Source organism: Ictidomys tridecemlineatus, chromosome 6 (genome assembly GCF_052094955.1).
Source record: "Ictidomys tridecemlineatus isolate mIctTri1 chromosome 6, mIctTri1.hap1, whole genome shotgun sequence".
NCBI lineage: Eukaryota > Metazoa > Chordata > Mammalia > Rodentia > Sciuridae > Ictidomys > Ictidomys tridecemlineatus.
Window position 1 is genome coordinate 47,560,409 of NC_135482.1, and position 20,527 is coordinate 47,580,935.

General features: G+C 41.8%; 1 long non-coding RNA gene across 1 annotated transcript in view; it reads right to left on the reverse strand.

Annotated features, from left to right (window-relative positions):
• Positions 1-1,482: 1,482 nt before the first annotated feature.
• Positions 1,483-20,527, reverse strand: part of LOC110598480 (uncharacterized) — a 28,576-nt gene continuing 9,531 nt past the window's right edge. Inside the window, exons 2-4 of the long non-coding RNA XR_002484318.3 lie at positions 18,528-18,634; positions 17,596-17,697; positions 1,483-2,212 (exon numbers count right to left, since the gene is read on the reverse strand). This is a non-coding gene — a long non-coding RNA (uncharacterized LOC110598480). The remainder of the gene's footprint in view (positions 2,213-17,595; positions 17,698-18,527; positions 18,635-20,527) is intronic.

A 20,527-nucleotide genomic window follows, 5' to 3' on the forward strand; every position in this document is an offset into this window, starting at 1 on the left:
TTGGGAGTATTGTTTCTAGAATGTCCCTGTTACCTTGTTACTTGAATAGGAGAGGACCCCAGCTTTTTCTCATTGGAATGGCAACAGAACCTTGAAGAGGGCAGGTAAGTTTTGAATGAAAACAGGATTGAGGATTTGGGGTATGAGCCAGGGAAATGATAACATCTTCCTGGTATTGGTAAAAGGGCACCTGGCATGAGGGTGAAGAAAGAGGGGGCGCAGAATCTGTTTCCCAGATTCTCTTCAAAATACAGACTTCTACCAACATTCCCAAAAGCACATCCTGGCAATGCTCTGCATACTCCCATAAATGGCGACGGCCTGCTTCCTTTCAGTCAGTCCTTAGATACAGGGAGACAGAGTCAGGCCTCCCAAGTTCCGTCACTGTCAAGTTCCTTCTCTCTGCCAGACCTTCCCACAGCCCCAGATGGTCTAGTTTCTCCTTCCCTGTCACTTCCTGAGGGGGTGGGAGAAAGAAGAGAGTTAGAAAAGAAGCAAGTAGCACAGAATTTACCAGTACTAGCATTGGCTCTTACACCTCCACCCATCAGGGCTGGTGCCAAGCACACCACGGGATGGTAAGTGGGTGAAGTGGCCTCATGCCTGTGCCTCCCGGCTGCCCACCTTCCTCTTACAGGTGCCATGTACTTCCCACCCACTTGGGCTCCCAGTTCCCATGGTCACTCTCACTTCTTTCTCATTGGACTGATATAAATGATTAATTATACGCAAAAGTGAGGCACTCCTGGGTCACACAGGTGATCACATTAATTGGAGCATTTCAGGGGAGAATTTGACCAAGGAGACAATTGTGCTTCCTGTGTCATTTACGCCTTCATTCTGTAAGCAAATATTTATTCAGAAACTATGATATGCCACAGACTGTTCTCAGTGGTTGGATGTGGAGTGGTGAACGTCTGTCTTCACCGAGTTTTATTCTAGTGCAAAAGATGAACAATAAAGTAATAAATAGGCAAGCTAGTGACTGTTAAAAAAAGAAGAAAGATAAATCTCAATAAGCCTACTTAGTGAGTAAAAGGATGCTAATTTAGGAAGAGCTGTCAGAGAAATCTCAACGGAGGAAGTAGAGGCAGCAGTGAGCCAAGTGAGAACTGGAGGAAGACCACCTGGCTGAAGGAAAAGGAAGAGAATCACTCTTGGCGTGTTTGAGGGTAAGAATGCTTGCATGCTGGGGCAGAGTGAACAAGCAGAAGACTCACAGGAAATGAAGCTGAACAAGGAGCTGTGGGCCAGATGAGAATGTCGGATTATATTTTTAGGATGAGGGGAAGTCTTTGGAGGATTCTATACAGAAGAGTGATATGAAGTGGTTTGAGCTTTAAGAGGTTCTTTGGGCAAAAAGAAAGAGAGAGGGAGGGAGGGAGGAAGAAAATGAGATGGAGAAAGGAAAATATAAAGAAAGAAAGAAAGAAAGAAAGAAAGAAAGAAAGAAAGAAAGAAAGAAAGAGGAGAGGGAAAAGAAAGAAAGACAAACAAGGAAACAGGCCAGTTGGTTCAGGTTAGAGAAAGTGGCCCGGACCCAACTAATAATGGTGGAGGTGGAGAAAAGTGGTCAAGTTCAAGATGTATTTTGGACTTAGTGCCTTCAGTTTGACTTTGTGACTGTTACAAACTTCTGGTGACTGCTACTTGTCTGGCTCACCTCTGAATTCAGCCACAGAACTGCAATGGATAGCCCCTGGGCGTCACCCTGGCCTGTGATCTTTCCTTAGTACTAAAGGAGCCTTCTTGTCCTGCAGGCAGACACACCCAGGAGCACAGGCTAGGAGCAGCCCTCAACCAACAAGAGATGGAGCTGCAGGGATACATGCTATAGCTTCCAGGCTTGTAGGAAGAGGATTCTAGAATCTCTATGTACTTCTCAAAGCTCTTCCTCTTGTGTTGACCTGTTCTCCCTCCCTGTCTCCCATCCTCATACTCTCCCACTAACATCACCTAGTCCCTTACTTCTGACTCTGCTTTAGGGGAACTCAACTAAGAGAGGGAATTTGCCCTCGCTCTCCAACTTGCCTTGGTTCTCTGTCTATGTCCCAGGTTCTTGAGGGAAACATTCACAAGGCACAGTCTTCATACATCAGTTGTCTGTTGTCTTTCAGGGATCTGTGGGTTGGCAGCAGATAGTTCTTTTCCTCAACTCCTCCAAACCAACCATCAGCCATCTCCACTTCAGAGGTCAACATTGACTGCTCTGCTATGGAAAGTCAACGGAAGAACAATGGCACATTAAAGGAAAAATAATCAGAAAGCTTTTTCAGGGAAGAGAATACTGTAAACATGGTTTAGTCTCAAAACTACATAGATGACTCTGTAATGGACCTGAATGGACACATTGCCAAATTTATTAATGATAAAAAGACAAGGATTTGGCTGAGTGATAATTTGGCCAAGAGATAATATGCTTAAATGAGACTTGGCAAGAATAACTTAAAGTGCTTTGGCTGGTGGGTTCTGATAGTCTTTATTAGAAATGACTATAGATTAAAGAGATATGAGACAAGTGAGTAACACAAAGCAGAAGAAATCTTTAAATCAAAATAGACATTTTAATAACTATGCTAAATAAATCCCCCCCCTGAAGTCTTCTAATGTCTAACAGCTGCAAATAAATATGACACCAGGAGAAACTAATCAAAAAGTTTAATAATGCAGCAACCGAAAGAGCAAAAAGGAAACTGAAGCAGACAATCTTCATCCCTTCGAAGATCCCAGTTTCTCTCCCTCTCCTGTTCTTTCCTTCACCCAGCACCTCAGCACCCTGCAGCCTGGAAGTCTTGTTGCTAAGACCTATGGAGCCAACCAGACTGGTTTGAATCTCACTCTGGCATACTTCATCTCTGCGTGCCTGAGAAGGAGTCTTAGCCTTCCAAGCCTCAGTATTCGTGGCTACCAAATGGGATGAATCCACCTGCTAGGGTTATTTCAAGATAAATATAAAATAACCTGCTAGGGTTATTTTAAATAGGCAAGTACATGTGAATCCAGAATAAACACTCAAGAACGGTCAGCTCTTGCGATTCCTATTGCTACTTTGCTAAAGGAGCAGAAGAGAACTAGCAAGGAAAGAGGACAGAGGGGAAGTGCCCTGGAGGCAACTAAATGTTTGCTGTCTAAATGGGGCTGATATTCAGGCAGTGTTCCTAGACAGTCTGACCAGCTGGCTCGGCTTAGATCGGTCACTGCTGATGCCCTAACCAGTTAATAAATTGTAATGACCACCTCTGCCTTATGCATTATTCAATCGTAGAGAATCCACAGGATGCCGATCTCTTCTATCCTTTAACAAATCAATAGGGCAACACATATCAAGAGCCATAAAACTTTCCATGCTTTATCTCACTCCCGGGAATTTATTCAAACACACAAAAAGGAACTTTATGGAGGTGACACCCTGATGCTCATGGAAGTCTATAAAGGCAAAACTCCAGAAGCAATGTAGAGAGTCCAGCAAGAGAGGAGTAGCTATGCTAGTTGTCATGCATTTCCTCGATGGAGGTTATGTACTATTAAAATTGTAACTATAAAAACAAGAAACCTCTAGGCACATGAAATGTTTATGGTGAAAGCAATGTTCAGCATGAAAAGGTAGCCCAGAAAATTGTGAAACATTCTGATATGATATGCATATTATAGAGGGGTTGGAATAACAGAGTATGCCGGAATATTATAGAATTATTAATTTTCTTGCTCTATTCAAAACTGTTTAGTATTATAATATTGTAATAATTCAAAGGATCTTAGGTTGCAAAGAGAAGTGGCCTCCCAAAAACCTCATGGTCAAAGACAAGGAATCATGCATAGAAAGAATCTGCCAGAGTTCTCTTTCTCCCAGAGACCATCAGCCCACCAACAGCTTTTGTGCAAATTAGAAAAAAGTAGCCCCTCTCAAAAGGAAGCCTCCAAGAAAGCTCTGCATGGAGCCCTCACACATGCCATCCACTGGAAGCTGGTACATAAAGGATTCTTCCAGCAATATGTTGGCAGGATTGCCAAAGGGCGGTTGCTAGAGACCAAAGGATTAATTATTTTAGGCAGTATGCAGATAAGAATGGGAACTATGGCTGTTGAATAAAATATGAGTGGTATACAAGCTGAATTCTGTGGTACTATAGAAATTAGATCTCTCTTGCCCTGACATCAGCAAGTTGTATACTTTCTAAGCATTCCTCTCCTGTAAACTAAAAACTATATTCACACAAAATCAAGAAAGATATTGCACTCAAGAGCCCACAGAAAACTTGAGATGTGAGTCCCAGATGTAGAAGAAAGTAAATTTCCCAAACGTGTCTGTTCCTTCACAGAAGACTGCAACATTCTAGGCTTCTGAGGATAAAACAAAGATAAGTGTCCCTGGTGCGGTGGTGGGCACTGAAGTCAGTTGTCCTGGGTTCATCCCAGGTGAGGCCCTTGTTAATTTCCTTCGTGGCCATATGCATCCAAGGAACACAGGACGGGCCTCAGGTACCCCAAAAGGTGGGCTGTGTCTTTCTGAGGAGACTGCAAAAGTGTGAAAGGGTTTGGGAACACAGAGGGCATTTTCTGTAAAAGGGAGCTTTCAGATTCAGTTCTCTGTGGTCAGGGCCTGGGGTTTTGGAGCCCTGCGCCAAACAGTAAAACCACTCCTATGCACTGAAGAGAGATGAGAAAGGCAGTTTGTGCTGTGGATGAAGAGTGAGAAAGCCCTTCTTCCCCACCTTGATTCCCACATCCTGGTTGTCGCAGGCTTTGCTGATAAGTCCACCTGGACACCTGTGGGAATCCCTTTCATTAGAGGCTGAATGAAGTCAGTTTGGGACTGAGGCGGGCAGCTCTGCAGTGTCCCTGAGCTCAGTGCAGATTGTTACAGCTCAGATGTTCTTTTCACATCCTTCTGCAGAAGCAATGGTCTCTACCTTCTACCTGAAGCTGCGATTTCTCTCAGAGACTCGATTTCATACCTGGCAAAGACCCTGAACCCGGAGGCTGGGCGGTGTAGTCCTGGGGAGTGGCTGCCTTGGCCTAGGAGCAGGTTTCTGAAACCAGCATTTCAGGTTGATCCACACTCCCTTTTGGCCGGCCTACCTCCCCGGGCTGGTTCCCTGTGGTCTGATCCTTATTGACAGAGAGCGCCTCTCTGTCCACCCAAACCTGCCTGGTGCCCCAACCATAGGGCAAGTAGCAATAACCCCGAGGACATTGTGACAGATCCCTTTTCAGCAACCACAGGACATGTATCCCAAACCTGGGGGCTCTTTGCCCTTGGCCCACATTAGTCTTTGATTTTTCTGGAGTCATTCCACCCACCTCCATGTTAGGGTTTGGTAAACAGAAGGCAGTCATCAGGAAGGTATTAATACAAATGTCACGGTGTACGTCACTCTCCCCAAAACCAACAGCAAGTCTGTCCAAGTGCCAAGGGACATGGAGACTGGAGATGTTGGTGAGGAGACACTGGGGAGAGAAGAAGCCCAGCTTTTCCTTTTCTGTGTGCTGCAGACAGCTTCTGTGCTGGCAGCCCTCCAGCTCTGCTTCCTTTTCAGAGAGCTCTAGGTACCCAGGCTGCGATGCTGCACTGCCTGCTGGCTCAGAGCACGTTTCCAGCCCTCTTTGAAGGAGACAGCACGGTAAATAAGGCACAGGATGAAGACTCCTGGGCAGCCTTTGGCGTCATCACAGCCTTGTCTTAGAAATAAGGAACCATATCCTGAGATGTGCTTGTGGCTGGCCGCGTAGCTTTAAATCTCACAGCTAACTGACCCAAACGTTTTATTCTCCACATCCCCCAACTTTAGCAGATTCACACAGACCTTTTTTTTTTTTTTCAAAATGAAAATGCTTCCCTGATCCACTGCAATTTGGAGAAAGTGTGCCAAAGACAGATAAAACACAGTCTGGTGTTCTGTTCCTCTGCCTTGACGCAGGCTACTTCCTCTGCCTGGGAGAACCACCCACCCATCCTCATGGCCAAGTCCAAGCCTCCCTTCAAGATTCAGAGCAAATCCCTTCATACCACAGATGTGGATTGTGCACGTCCGTCACCAACCTCAGAGAACTGATTTGGGCTGTCATTGAACTCTCCATCCACCAGAGAGGATGGTTAAACCAGGGGTGTGTTCACAGCCTAAAGACATTTCTACATGGGAGCAACTTCATCTCAGGAGGGTTACAGAAGGATGTCACCTCTGCCCCACATCCTTCCTGGCTTTCTACTCTTTGCGTTCTCAAAAACATGTATTCCATTGGCTGGTTAATATTTTTATGTGATGCCTGTCTCCCATCTCCCCTTGAAGACCTCTTAATAACATGATCCCTGCCAGGTTATTAAGAGGTCTTTGAGGTCATGGACTGCCTTATGAATCAATTATCTGGTAAATGTTCAATGATTGAAAGAAAGAAATCTCTATAAAAGCAATTGCTATTTACATGACACCAAGTGATCAACAATTGTTTTTAACTCTCTGGACAACCCCAGAAGTGATGGTATATTTTCCTATTTGGACTGGGATGAGCAAAAGTGAGTAGGTGAGCAAAAGCTTCATTCATTAGGTAGTTAACTCAGGGATGAGTCAAGCAGGCAGTGGGGTGAGGAGAAGACGGTAGGGTGCCCAGCACAGCTGCATGATCAGAGCTGAAACGGCCTGTGGTGAGAGTGGGGACAGAAGGGGATGTCATCTGCATTCAAATTATTGAACATGTGTAGAAGTTATTTCAATGACAAAAAGGGTTGATAACCTCTTTGTACAGAATGCCAATATGACAACTTGACAGTAACTAGTAAAACCAACACAGTAAAGAAATGATCAGTTTTAAATCATCAAAACCAGTGCTTTTCAAATGTTAAGGTGTGCACAAGTCACCTGTTTATCTTGATAACAACATAGCAGTGTGGTGGGGGCAAAGTTTCTGTTCATCCAGAGACTTCACTTGGAGCACCAGTACCGAAAGATCAGGAGATAAATTGTGATGTTGAAAGAAAGTCCTATTACTCTTAAAATTTTTGCCATTTATTGAATATCCCCCAATTCTAGAATTAATACACTGTCATGATAAATTTGGAAACTTCACAATATACCAAGAAAAAAATAATAAATCCAGAGATAAAAGTATAAACATTTTGATGTATTTCCTTCTAAATCTTATTTTGCATCATAATGTCCACAGGTTTTTTTAATCTTTCATCTTTCTTTTTTATATTTTTAAATTATGGATGTTTCACATTTTGTTATTTGAAAAGATGGTTCATATCAGTACATCAACCAACAAACCATACACTCATATAATCACCGAGAGTATGGTAAAGTCTCTGTCCTTGTTTTGCAGAAAGAAAACAATAAATATACAATCAGATAAAAAAGATAGAATAGATGCAATTCTCATTTTAACAGACTGCCTCATATTCTACTTTACAACTAAATAGAATATAGTTAACCCATCTTTTCTTTTTTCAAACAGATTATTTCCTTTCTTTTGCAATTACTTAAAATATGCAGACTGTGTAATATGAAAATCCTTGCAGGTCAATTTTTGTAGGTAATTCTTATGATTTTTTTTCAGATAAATTTCTACAAGTAGACTTTCTATGCCATTGGGTATGTTCAATTTTTTAAGCTTTTAATACATACTGCAAGTGGAATCTCAAAGATGTTGTCTCCATTCATACTCTGTCCAATAATCAGGAAGGAGCCCAAAGACCATCTCCACATCTTCACTAGCGTTGGTTATCATTTATCTGTATATTTGTCAAACTCTTTTAGTTTTTATCTCCTTTCTACTTATGAGGTAAAACATTGCCGCTTGTGTATAAGCCGTTTGATGTCTTCTTTTGTGAAGACATCATTTTCTTATTTCTTTTTTCTTATTTCTTTTGTCTATTTTATGTTGTGGGTATTTGTCTTTTCCCCTAATTAACTTGTAACTGCTCTTTATGGACTAAACATATTTACACAACACACATTTTGTAAATATTTTAAAGCTTCTTGTTTGACTCATAATTTTGTCTTTGGATTTTGCTGCTCATCTTATCCACTGTGAGTTTGTCTCTCTCTTGATTCTCTATTAGGAATAGCCTTTCTCACCAGCAGAAGAGAAAAAATACAGATCCATGTTTCTTTCTAGTTCTGTAAAAGTTTCTTACATTTGCCATGTATGGGAAGGGGAGAAGCCAGTGTGGAGCAGGTTTCCCACCAGAAACCCTGGAAGAGGGGAAGCTGAAGTGGACACCCACAGGGCACCCACTTGAGAGGGAGACCCGACTTCCTTTTATTGTGTTCACATGCACACTGTTCCCTGGGAGGGAATGCTGAGCCTTTCACCTGTGCTTTCTGTATACAGCAGACAAAATAATGAATCCCTGCCAAAAATGTCCACACGTGAATCCCAGAAACCTGTGAAGATGCCACTTCCCATGGCAAAAGGGACTTCATAGGTGTGACTTAGTCAAAGACCTTGAGAAGATGGGTAGGTTCAGAGTAATCGCAAAGGTGTAATAAGAGGGAGGCTGGAGATCAGAACCAGAGACAGAAGCACAGGCAACGTAAGCAGAGCTCAGAGAGAAAGAGAGATCTGAAGATACCATTCTGACTGGAGTGAGGTAAAATCTTAGAGTAGTTTTGATATGCATTTCTCTAATTGCTATAGATGTTGAACATTTTTTCATATATTTGTTGGTTAATTGTATGTCATCTACTGAGAAGGGTCTTTTCAGTTTCTTGGCCCATTTATTATTGACTGGGTTATTTATTTATTTATTTATTAGTGTTTAGATTTTTGAGTTCTTTATATATCCTGGAGATCAGTGCCCTATCTGATGTGCATGTGGTAAAGATTTGTTCCCAAGATGTAGGCTCTCTATTCACCTCACTGATTGTTCTTTTGCTGAGAAGAAGCTTTGGAGTTTGGATCCATCCCATTTATTGATTTTTGGTTTTAATTCTTGCACTATAGAAATCTTATTAAGGAAGTTGGGGCCTAGTCTGACATGTTGGAGATTTCCAGTCAGAATGGCAGCTACTAAGAATCAAACATCAATAAGTGTTGGCGAGGATATGGGGCAAAAGGCACACTCATACATCGCTGGTGGGACTGAAAGGTGCAGCCAATATGGAAAACAGTATGGAGATTCCTTGGAAAACTGGAAATGGAACCATCGTTTGATCCAGCTATCCCACTCCTCGGTCTATACCCAAAGGACTTAAAAACAGCATTCTACAGGGACACAGCCACATCGATGTTTATAGCAGCACAATTCATAATAGCTAAACTGTGAAACCAACCTAGATGCCCTTCAGTAGATGAATGGATAAAGAAAATGTGGTGTATACATATACAATGGAATATTATCTAGCATTAAAAGAGGATAAAATCATGGCATTTACAGGTAAATGGATAGAGTTGGAGAATACAATGCTAAGTGAAGTTAGCTAACCCCAACAAACCAAATGCTAAATGTTTTCTCTGATATAAGAAGTTTGATCCATAATGGAGTTGGCTAGGGGAGCATGGGAGGATTAGTTGAATTCTACATAGGGCAAAGGGGTGGGAGGGGAAGGGAGGGGGATGGGGGTAGAAAACATGGTGGAATTAGATGGACATAATTACCCTAAGTACATGTAGGAAGACAACAAATGGTGTGATTCTACTTTGTGTACAACCAGAGACATAAAAAATTGTGCTCTATATATGTAATATGAATTGTAATGCATTCTACTGTCATATATAACAAATTAGATTTTTTTTCAATGCCATACTGCTAACTCTCAAGATGATGAAAAGGCCGTGAGCCAAGAAATGTGGGTGGCCTCTAAGAGAAGGGAGGGTGAGGAAATAAGATTCCCCTTCATAGCTTCCAGCAGAAACAGTGCTGCTAGTGCCTTCATTTGAGGAGTTCTGGCCTCCAGAACAGAAGATAATAAATCTTTATTATTATTTCCTATCATTGTTGGTGGTAATTTGTTACAGCAGCCATATGAAACTACTACAAGCTCATCAAAGTACAAGTCAGATCTCTACAGAAGTCCCTGAAAATAACTGCTTCCCAGGCTAATGTCCAATTAAATTGGCTAGTGTCAGGATAATAAGATCAATGACACCGTCCATGCCAAGTCACACAGTACCCCTGTCTTAAGGTGTCCTATCAACATCTCCATTTAAAAAAAAAAAGAGGGGGGCTTTCCCACATATATGGTAGCTGTTTTTATAAAACAAGCTACCTCTGGTACCACCACTAGGCTTAAAATAATTACCATTTATTATTTACTGTGAGTCTACAGATCAGTTCTACTGATTTGGACCAGATTAAACTGACACAAGTATGGTTAGCTGGCCCAGTATCTGCCTCATCTAGAACAACCTTAGCTAGGACAATGCTGCTCGTGCAGTCCCTCGTCCTGCAACAGCAGGTCTGGGCTTGCTTTTATAATAATCACAGGGGAAGAAGAGAAGAAAGCAAGCAAACCTTGAGTCATAGCATACTCACACCAGCCATCATTCTGTTGTCCAAAGCAATTCTCTTGGATGAGCTCAAGATCAGAATTGGAGGGATAACAAAGTTACAGGGGAAAATCAAGGACCCAGAGAGGCCATTCAAGGGGGCTGTTAATACAACCAACCGCTACACCGGATCTGAACTTCTCCAAATGCATCAGGCTATGGTAGGAACCATAAAATGTCAAATGTTGACTCTATATACATATGTAGGTATTACAGTAGGTCCAAAATATCTCTTGACTTCAATTTGAATCCTATGGCAGGTGGCTAGGCTAAAGCCTAGAAGAATTCTACTAACCTAGGCCCTTCACAGACTCGCTATTCCAGAATTAGCACAAGAACCCAATTCAGAATACCGGAATCCCTTTGTACAGCTTTGGTTAACTAAAAGAATGTTGCACTGAGGTGGATCCAGATATGCACCCCTGAAATACGACTTTGGCATAAGGTTATTATATGCTGAAGACCCTGGAAATGCAGCAAATGCAGAAAGAAGCCTTCTTGGAACTTCCTTTATCTGTAAAAACAGAGATTTCTGGAAAATGAAGCTGCCATAAATTCCCTCTTTGGGGTGGGTCTGATGCTAGTGCAGAGACCAAGAGCAAACCTGCATATGTCCTCCCTGTGGAGGAGCTTAATGGCCCTGAAGATGGAAAGACAAGTTACACCTACACGGATAAATGTGAGCACAAACATCTTTCTCATTTGTTCTCCTAAAATCCCATTTGTCTTCACTTAACAAACAACAAAACTATGTATTCTTCCCACAAAATCCTTTTCTCTTCCCACCCCCACTTTTCCCTTAGTATATCGGGTGAGTAAGCCCCCAATTTTTCCCACTCATTTGAGTTATACATCAATGAGCACTCCTGCATAGATGGGTCGTACATGCATAAACAGGTTTTCTCCCATTAATCTGCCTTTTATCAGTTTAATTTGCAGGCCCAGCTTTAAACTTACGAGAATAGAGAAAAAGATGGTTTTTCCTCCCTTACAGTACCATCTTTATGAAGTACCTAAGTCAGAAACTACACTCTTCACACCCACTCTCAGAAAGAAACAAATCCAGACTTTGGGGATGGGACCAGAAGATCTCAGAAATGACTAACTCCCAAATTAACAAGTGAATTACAATTCCAACAGAGAACACATGGAATGTAGTCTTTGAATCACCTCTTTAAAAGCCGCCTCTTCCTGCTGATGGGCAGAATCATAGCCTCTGGGACAGGAGTCCCCTGTATTTCTCCTTTACTAGTAAAACAATAAACTTTCCTTTTCCTTTTTCTCAAAAACAAAACAAAAACAAACAAACAAACAAAAAACACTCTTAAATAGGACCTTAATATTTAAACCATGAGTTGGAGTCTTCTGTTGCTTACCATCAATAGCATTCTAACTGACCAAGTATTGTGTTTGAATTGCCTCTTGAACAAATAAAGAAAGTGGTCAGGAAGCTACTGGACATATGAATCTGGATTTGGGAGAGAATGACTGGCCAGGAGACAGAGTTTAGAAATCCAAAGGCACAGGTCCTATTTAAAGCTTCTTGACTGGATGAAATCATGTGAATGTAAATAAAATATAAATAGAGCAGAGAAGAGACTTGGGGACATAATGGGACAGTCGTGAGTTTTGGAGAACCCTAATATTTAGAGGCTGAGCAGTGGGAAAAGAAGACATCAAAGGAGACTGAAAAATGATCCCTGATGTGCAAGGAAAACCAAGAGAATGTGCTGTCTTGGAAGCCAGAAGTCGGTAAGCCAAGACCTCAGGAGGGCGGAGCAGTTGATCTGGGGCGTAATGCTCCATGGCTCTCCTACCTGCGGAGCTTCCTTATGGGCACCAGCACCTTTGCCCTCTATACTCCAACTTACTGAACTCTCTTCTCCTCTGAACTCTCTTCTCCAGGCCCTGTTCTCCTTTGCCTCGGTTACTTCCTCTATATTGTGTTCTAGATCACTCCTTCTCTCTCTGTCTCCCCTCCCCGCTCCCAAACTCCAGGGCTCAGCTTAGGCAGGACTTCTCTAGATGAAGAGATGTCCGCTATGCTGTCTGGCTAACCCTAAACCAAACTTTCATGGGGTTCACAGTCAGTAAACTCTCCCCTGTTTGAAATAAACCTAGGGAAGACACTTATGAATTAGTGAGAAATTACAGTTTTCAAAGAAATCTTTGTACTTTTAAGTAAAACCTAAAAAGAAACTTTCCTGACTATGGAAAAAAATTTTTTTAACTATTTGCCTTTAAATGATGTTAAAATAGTTTTAAATTTGATGAAAATACTTGCTTAAGTAAACAAAGTAACAATTCTGAAAATCAGTTTGTACTGATTCTTTGTTTAGCAGATTCTATTTGCTACATATAGATAGATCAAAGGTAAACTTTAATCCAGCCTTCAGGGAAAAAATAAATAAATTGAATTGTTTCAATCCCTGATCAGGATTCCCAAGGTCCCCATACTTTAGAAAAGATAAAAAATGGGTAAGAAATGGGAGATGAAGAGGGCCTCAGAACTGCATTACTTTAAAGCTCTCATCTTTGGACACAGATCATCAGTGTAGTGAGTATGATTTATAGAAACTAAAATGCTATCTTTAGAAACAGGAAGCAGCAATGATCTATCTCTATATATATATCTTCTTTCCCTTCCCTCCTGAAGATCACACACACATATTTTTAAAGATTCAAAAATGATTAGAAATAAAGAAAGAAGCTTATTTTAGGCATTTCGTTTCTAGGTTTTCCTAAACGTTCAAATGTGTTGGGGGAAAAAAATCACTTCACTTCCAACTGTTCATTGGTGTTAACTCTCTTCAAGAATTTTTTTTTTTTTTTTTATGTAGAGTATGTTTAGGTAAAGGATGACTTGGTGATGTGAACACCCAGCTCCAGTCAGTCATCCAAGACAGAAGAGCCAACACAGGCTCCGGCTTTCTCTGTGTGGCTGGATTAGGCAGCTGTTATCCCAGTGGTTGTCTGAGTGAGGCTTAAGGACATGTGACAAACAAGCTGACCGCAGCCCTTGCTGACACAGACTGTGTTAACAATAACACTCAAACAGACCCACCCTGGCCCGTTCCTCTTTCCAACTCCAGACATGTCAAGTGGAAAACTGTTTCTTAGGGGCCGCCGACACAGTACCTCTGGTTTCAAGGATCACTGCAAGGAGCCAATTCCTAAAAACAGCTGAATAGTAAAACAGGGAAGGGACAGATGTGAGGAACGGAAAATTCCACTTAGATAATCATTTTATTATAAGCGCAGCTCCAAAGCAACATTACTTGGACTCCTTTGGGCCCTTGGCATAAATGCAGGTTTATGGATATTGTCTGTGGCCCCTGTGAGTCCTTGTGATATTGTGTAAAGGAACACATGTGGCTTGGAGATTTGAAGAGATCGTCTAGGATCAGTAATTCCAAAAAGAAATGGGTTCAAAGTGTACCTAGGCCATGGCTTCTTCCAGTGTGGCTTCTCCTCAGATATAATGATAATGGACTTGGGAGGGGGAGGGGAGAGACAAATAAAACCTGGGAAAATCCACCTTATTACAACAAATGCTTCTCTCTTGGGCCACCAGTCAGGTCTCCAAAGTTGCAGTGGCCTCGAGGTCCTAAGTGAGAGAGGCTTCCTCTTGGTTGCAGTGCAGAGACTGAAGGTAGGCACGGTGCCATGGTTGAGTTAAGGATGTGCGCAGGCTGTAGAGGGATCATGTAAAGGGTTTGGTGGGACTGTGCAGGCAAAGGCTGTGTCTTAATGTGTGGCAGTTCGTGGCAAGATTAAAGTGACTCCCTACAAGGAGGATCCCTATGGACCTCTCACCAGCATAGTCTGAGTCTATAAGACATATACAATTGGGTCCTGGCTAAAACCCACTGGTGTGACTGCTGTCCCTCCCTAAAGGGATGATGAGGGTGCAACCCTCCTTGAGCACCCCTGCACACATACCACCTTCGGTGTGCTCTGATCCAGGTTGGTATGATCCATAATTCTTAGTCTTCTCTGGGTCTGTCCCTCTTGGTCCTCCTCTCTGGGCCCACATGGTGAAGAGATTATTAAGCTTACTTTGATTTTGTTCATGTCTCAGGAATCAGAATTCTCTGGAGAGGAGCCTGCTCACAGTCCCCACTGGAAATAGCACATTGACTGGTCATTTTTTTTTTTTTTTAGAGTGATTTCACACATATAATGGCTTCACGATTTAGGGCCTCAGTTTCTTTGTTTGCTGTGGGGGATTAGGACGACCTGCTCACAGGATTATTAGGAGTTTGAGGGACAGGAAATCAAGAATATAACAGTGCTTCATAAACTGGAATGTACTCTCTCCACTTAATAGTCATTGATAAGATCTCTTGATCAATAGCCAAGGTAGGCAAGGAGGTATGAAAAAAAAAGGGGTTTCCAGGAACATGCACTGTCAGTGGTGCCCTTTAAAGTTGTGTGAGCATTACCAAGTTGATTAACTTCATACAGCCCTAATTTTCTTATCCACGAATTAGGAAAATAATACCTATTCTTACGAGGCCATTGAAAGAATTTGAAATATATCATATTACACTTAGCGAAGAGCCTGGCACACAAGAAAAGCTTTTGAAATAGCAGTTTACAGCCTTTGTGTTAACCCAGGAGACATGTATACCAACGGAACACCTCTTTCTTCTCTAGCTTGCTAATAACTGTTCTTTGTCACTCAGGAATCTAATGTCTACTTGGTTACTATTAAGGGTGTGCAAGGGTGTTGCTAGCCAGACTGGTGGCCAGGGTGTGAAAATAAGGAAGTCATGGGCTGCAGTGTGAACGTTTTGCTTGCATTTATTCAAGGAGTATTATTTTGGTTCCCTAGACTATTAAAAAAAAAAACAGATATCAAGGAGCCTTACAAAATAAATACAGTAAATCAAAACAACTAAACTTCCCAGTATGCAGCTTGGTCAATTTTTTATCTGTTTCATCAAAGGTTGGGGTCTTTACTGACTCATGGGAGAACAGAAAAAAAAAATAAGAGAACAGGGCCTACCCAATAATAAACAATAACTTTCAATTTTTAATTTAAGAAAAAAAAATAAGATAACTTTCAGAGTCACTTTCAGATCTGTTGAGGGAGGGTGAGTCAAAAAGAAGTGGAATAAACTAAACAGAATAGCCTCCCATAAGGTTAAAAAAAAATCCCCATAGTCAGAGATTGTGAAATATCATCCTGCTACACATTATAACCACACACTTAGGCAAGGATCTCTTCTCTTGGCACCCTCTCCACAGAACGACTTGAGGCAGACTTTTCCCAGCTCTTCAACTACACAAGCTCCTAGATGAAAGGAGTTATGTACATGTTGACTTGGTCATTGAGGACCAAGACACCTGTGGTTGCTGGAAGCACAGCTGGTCATATCTGAGCTGGCACTGGATTCAATTGTGTCCTCCAAAGAAAAGGGGGGCTGGTTATGACAGGAAATGGCAGCAGGCGAGGAGAGCATAAATTAGTGTTTTTATGTGTTAGAAAAACCTGTGTATTTTGTCACTCCTATAGTCAGAATTAATCTCTCTCTCTCTCTCTCTCTCTCTCTCTCTCTCTCTCTCTCTCACACACACACACACACACACACACAAACACACACACACACACACACCACAACACACATTAAAAAGAGATGTACACTCACTCTTGCCGAGACTATCTTATTTGTTGGGCATTTTGGTCTGCCCAGGTACATAGCAACACAGCGACAGAGCTTGTTGGACAGTCAGTCATTAACTGTCACTTTATCAAGGGGTGGGGAGCTGCCAACCTTGGCCCCAGAACTTAGTGACCCAACGCCCAGTTAAAGTGCTTCTATTTTAACAGCCCTGAATAGAGCTTTCTTGTTCAGCCCTTGGCAAGCAAACCCGTTGAGAAGACAAAAGGCACTGCAGGGACTGCAAATGGATCTCGCCTCCTGGGCCAACCCTGACCACTCTGAGTGCTGTGATGAGAATGATTCTGATACCACAGTGACCACAGTGATCTACAAGGAATGCTACAAGGTCCTCTCGAAGTGAGAACACCAAGATGCATTGCTGAGCTGCCGTCTTATTAAATAGGCACCCAACAATTTCAAAAGTACAGCACCAATGTTGCCGTCATCTAAGAACTGATGCCAGGTGTAGCATGCTGGTGTTTGGTATCAGAGGCTCCTGGGGTCACACACTCACCCTGCAGTGAGATGCCGCCCACAGGTTTTCTCACATTAGCCTTGCACACCTGGTTTAGTTGTTGTTGCTGTGGCTGCTCCAACTTTCCATTTCTCCCTAGGTCTTTGTATTTGCATATTCCTGCCTGAATTACACTGCAAGGCTGGAGAAGCATCTCTGGCTAATTAGGAAGAATATCAACTTTTTAAATCTCATGTTTGATGTCTCTCATTTAACATCACTTGGCTCAATTTATCCTGTGCAAGTCCAACCCGCCCACAAAGCCACATTCACTTGTGCCCCTTATTTGCCTCTTTTTTGCATCATTTCTCAAGGCAGCAATTTCTCCTTGGCATGTGCCCCCTTAAAACAAGTCTAAGGTACCTGGGTCCATTAAGACCACAAATTTGCACAGACAATGGCCAAGACAGTGAGTTCACTGACTATGGAACATTGGCCACCTGGCTCTGATAACCATGGCAGCCACCCTGGCTATCTGGATCCCCCTGATGTCTTTTTTCCCATTCTTCTCTTCAGGAGAGGCTGTCCCGTGATGATGTGAGGCAGGAAAAGTAACATCTGGGCAAACAGCCAATGGACATCTTTAAGACAGTGACCCATTTCAAAAACTTTTCCTTTCTTGATTAAAATTACTGTTACCTCTTCAGGTTCTTTTTAGACTCTCACCTTTCTTTGTGCAGGTAACAACTGCAGCTTTGGTCCACTTTAGACCTCCCACAGTGCAAAGTGGCAAAGAGGCAGCAAAAGAGGGGGCTGACAGGGGGTGTGAAGGGCCTCCCCTTGTGCCAAACTATGCCTGCTTCCCACCCACTGTGCCTTGTGCTCACCAGAGGCCCAGAAGGGCAGAACCCTTCTTTACAGCAGGGAGATGGCGCTTGTTAGTTTGAAGAGGGAGAAGAAAATAAAAAGTTGTTTTGTGACATTTACCTGTTCCTTTATATAGGTCTAGCCACTTGGGAATGCTCCTTCTGCTCTCCCTGTGTGTTCTAGTATAAAAGACAGCAGCCACCATCTCATGAGCCACCGCTGCTACCATAAAAAAAAATTCAGAAAGATTATTGAACTAAAATATATTATCAAGTAAAAATTAAGAATACGACTCATATATATATCTCAAGTCACTTGGCCTGTCTCAGGGAGGGTAACACCTGGGTTCTCATGTAAAAGATAGATTGATAAACCACTGTCAGAGAGAGAATTCAGAGGCGGGTAAATAATCCAATTCAGGGAGAAAAAGAAGTTGTTTTTCTTATATTAAATGGATTTGCCTCCCGACCTGCCAACAGGGAAAAAATGTTTTACTTTTCTTTCATTTTTCAGCCACCCATGGCAAGTATACAGTCTCCAATCACCATGATGAGGTTAGGCTACCATAAATAGGCCTCAGAAAATCTACCCTTTTATACCCTGTCACTTGTATTCAGGAATTTTCATTTTCCTCCTTGGAATTAAAAAACAAAAACTTTTGGTCTCTGAGTTTCTGAGTTAGTTTCTCTTTTCTATGATTTCCAAGTTTAATGATGGAAAAGTCCGTGGAGATAAGAATGCAGAATTGGATCCAGTTTGAAGTCCTGGGATAAATACTACTTGTAACTCTAAAAGTCCATCAATCATCCTGGGCACCACTGGGCAGCAAACAGAAGTTGAATAATATTAGGAAACCCTATTCTAGGGACTGGGGGTATAACTCAGGCATAGGGTATTTGACTAGCATACACAAGGACCTGGGTTCAATCCTCACACCAGGGGAAAAAAAGGGAAAAAAAATCCCATTCTTACAACTGTTCTATTTAACTCTGTTTATAGTATGCTCAGTTATGCTTAAATCATTGAGTCACAAATAAATGCATAATACTTACCAGATCTTTAAGAGGTGTCTCTTCCCTTCTCAGTGGAGGTAGCGATTGAGTTGTTGGAAGGACAAATTGCATTAAATACTTCAGAGAGATGCTTTGCCACATTGTTCCTAGGAGAAGAAATAAAACAAAATTATCAGCTCATTGTATCCTGGTTCCAATGAGCCTTAGCCTGACTTTAAGGAAAAAGCACTATCCACAAGAGACAAAACCATGAAACCAGAACCCATATTCTGAAACTTGAATTTTAATAAAACAAGGGCATGCTATTTCTCTAAATTGGTCATGAAAATTCTTTTTCTTTTTACGGAGTAAAATATTACTGCTTCCATTTGGCAATCTTAGCCTAAGAAACTCTGTAGTTGGCATGCACATATGTGGACTGTGTATAGAGGTGGAATTCCATCCCATGATTCCTAAACCCAGAGCCTGAATGAAGCATTTAATCTTTGTGGTTGTTTAGCCCAACAATTTATTGGGTTATTGATTTTCTTAGCTTAGCCATGTCTATGTGGGTCAGTAGTTGAATGTTCAATTGTAAACTCCCTATAGGCAAATACAATTCACATCGTATAATCTAGAGGCGTTTATTGCTTTGGTGGTGATTGGGATAGCTTTACTATCCCACCAATTACTTTCGTGGAAAGCTTTAGAAGAGTTACCATGATGTGGTAGTAAATTTCCAGAAGAGTTGGCTTTCTTTTATTTTTAAACAAACATTAGAAGGAGGAAAAAAAATCATCAAATCCAGACAGGAGGACAAGCTTGGATTCAGCAATAAAGGCAGGAAAATATTTCATAGACAGAATGTCAAGTGATTTCCATTATAGCAAAGGACCCAAAATTGGTATGAAGAAGCCATGAGTGGAATTTTACAATCAAGCTAAACTCTAAGTATAAAACTCCAGCATGTGATATAAGAATTTTTTTTCATGTCTGAAATGAGAGTAAATCAAAGGTAAAGATTGATAATCCCAGACAAGGCAAGAAACATTTGTATGCATTTAAAGAAGGAGGACATGAATTGCAGACTCCCTGACATCCAAAAGTCTCAGTAATATTAATTGAAACAATAGAGACCCTCGACACCACTGATAGCTCGTGAAGGGCATGACTCTGAGCTCTCCCAACACAAGCCACCCTCTTCCTGGTATTTTCAGATCGGGCCAACAAAGCATGCTGTGAGTCCAGCAGAGAGGGGAGGCCAATAAACCTCTGCAAACTGACATCTCTTTTTTATCTCTTATCTGTCCTTTGACTCCAAGTGACTTGAAGAAACTGGGTGGTAGATTCTCTTGAGAAGTTCTGCTGAACAGGAAAAGCAAACCAAACAAAATAAATAATGACCTCCCTTGCAGGAATTTCTTTTTTTAAAGTATTCACTTCAAAGGACACCAAAGCCTCCTTCCCCTGCTCTCGCCCATTCCTGCTCCAACCACAACGAGCGCCTGTCTACAGAAATAACCCATAAAGAGTGGTTGGGAAATGAATGTGATGCCTGCCATCGTGGGCTGCTGCTCGATCACTCCCCATGGTTTAGATAGTCTTGGTCACTCAAAGCTTCTCCTAAGTCTTGGGCATTGTGTTCCTACAGCCAAGGTTCTATTTCCAGGCCTAAGTAATGAAGAGTCATTATCCCACATTCACTCCAGTCATTGTTCCTGGGGGTTTGACTTTGAAATCCTACTTGAGAATGCATGCTAATGACAGCCTTTCAGGGATTACACTCACTCAAATTTACTGTGTGTGAGTGTGTTTGTGTGTTGCTGGGAATTAAATGCAGGGCCTTGCACATGCTAAGCACATGGTCTACCACTGAGCTACATTCCTGGCCCCTCAAATTATTTTTAAATGTTAGTATTACCATTCACTCAAAAAGCAAAGCAATTAGCTCGAACCTTTGACAAATATACTCACCATTACCTAAAAAACAAACAAGAAATAATGCCTAGGAGATGCCTCAAAAAACTTGAAATAGAACCACCATTTGACCCAGCTATCCC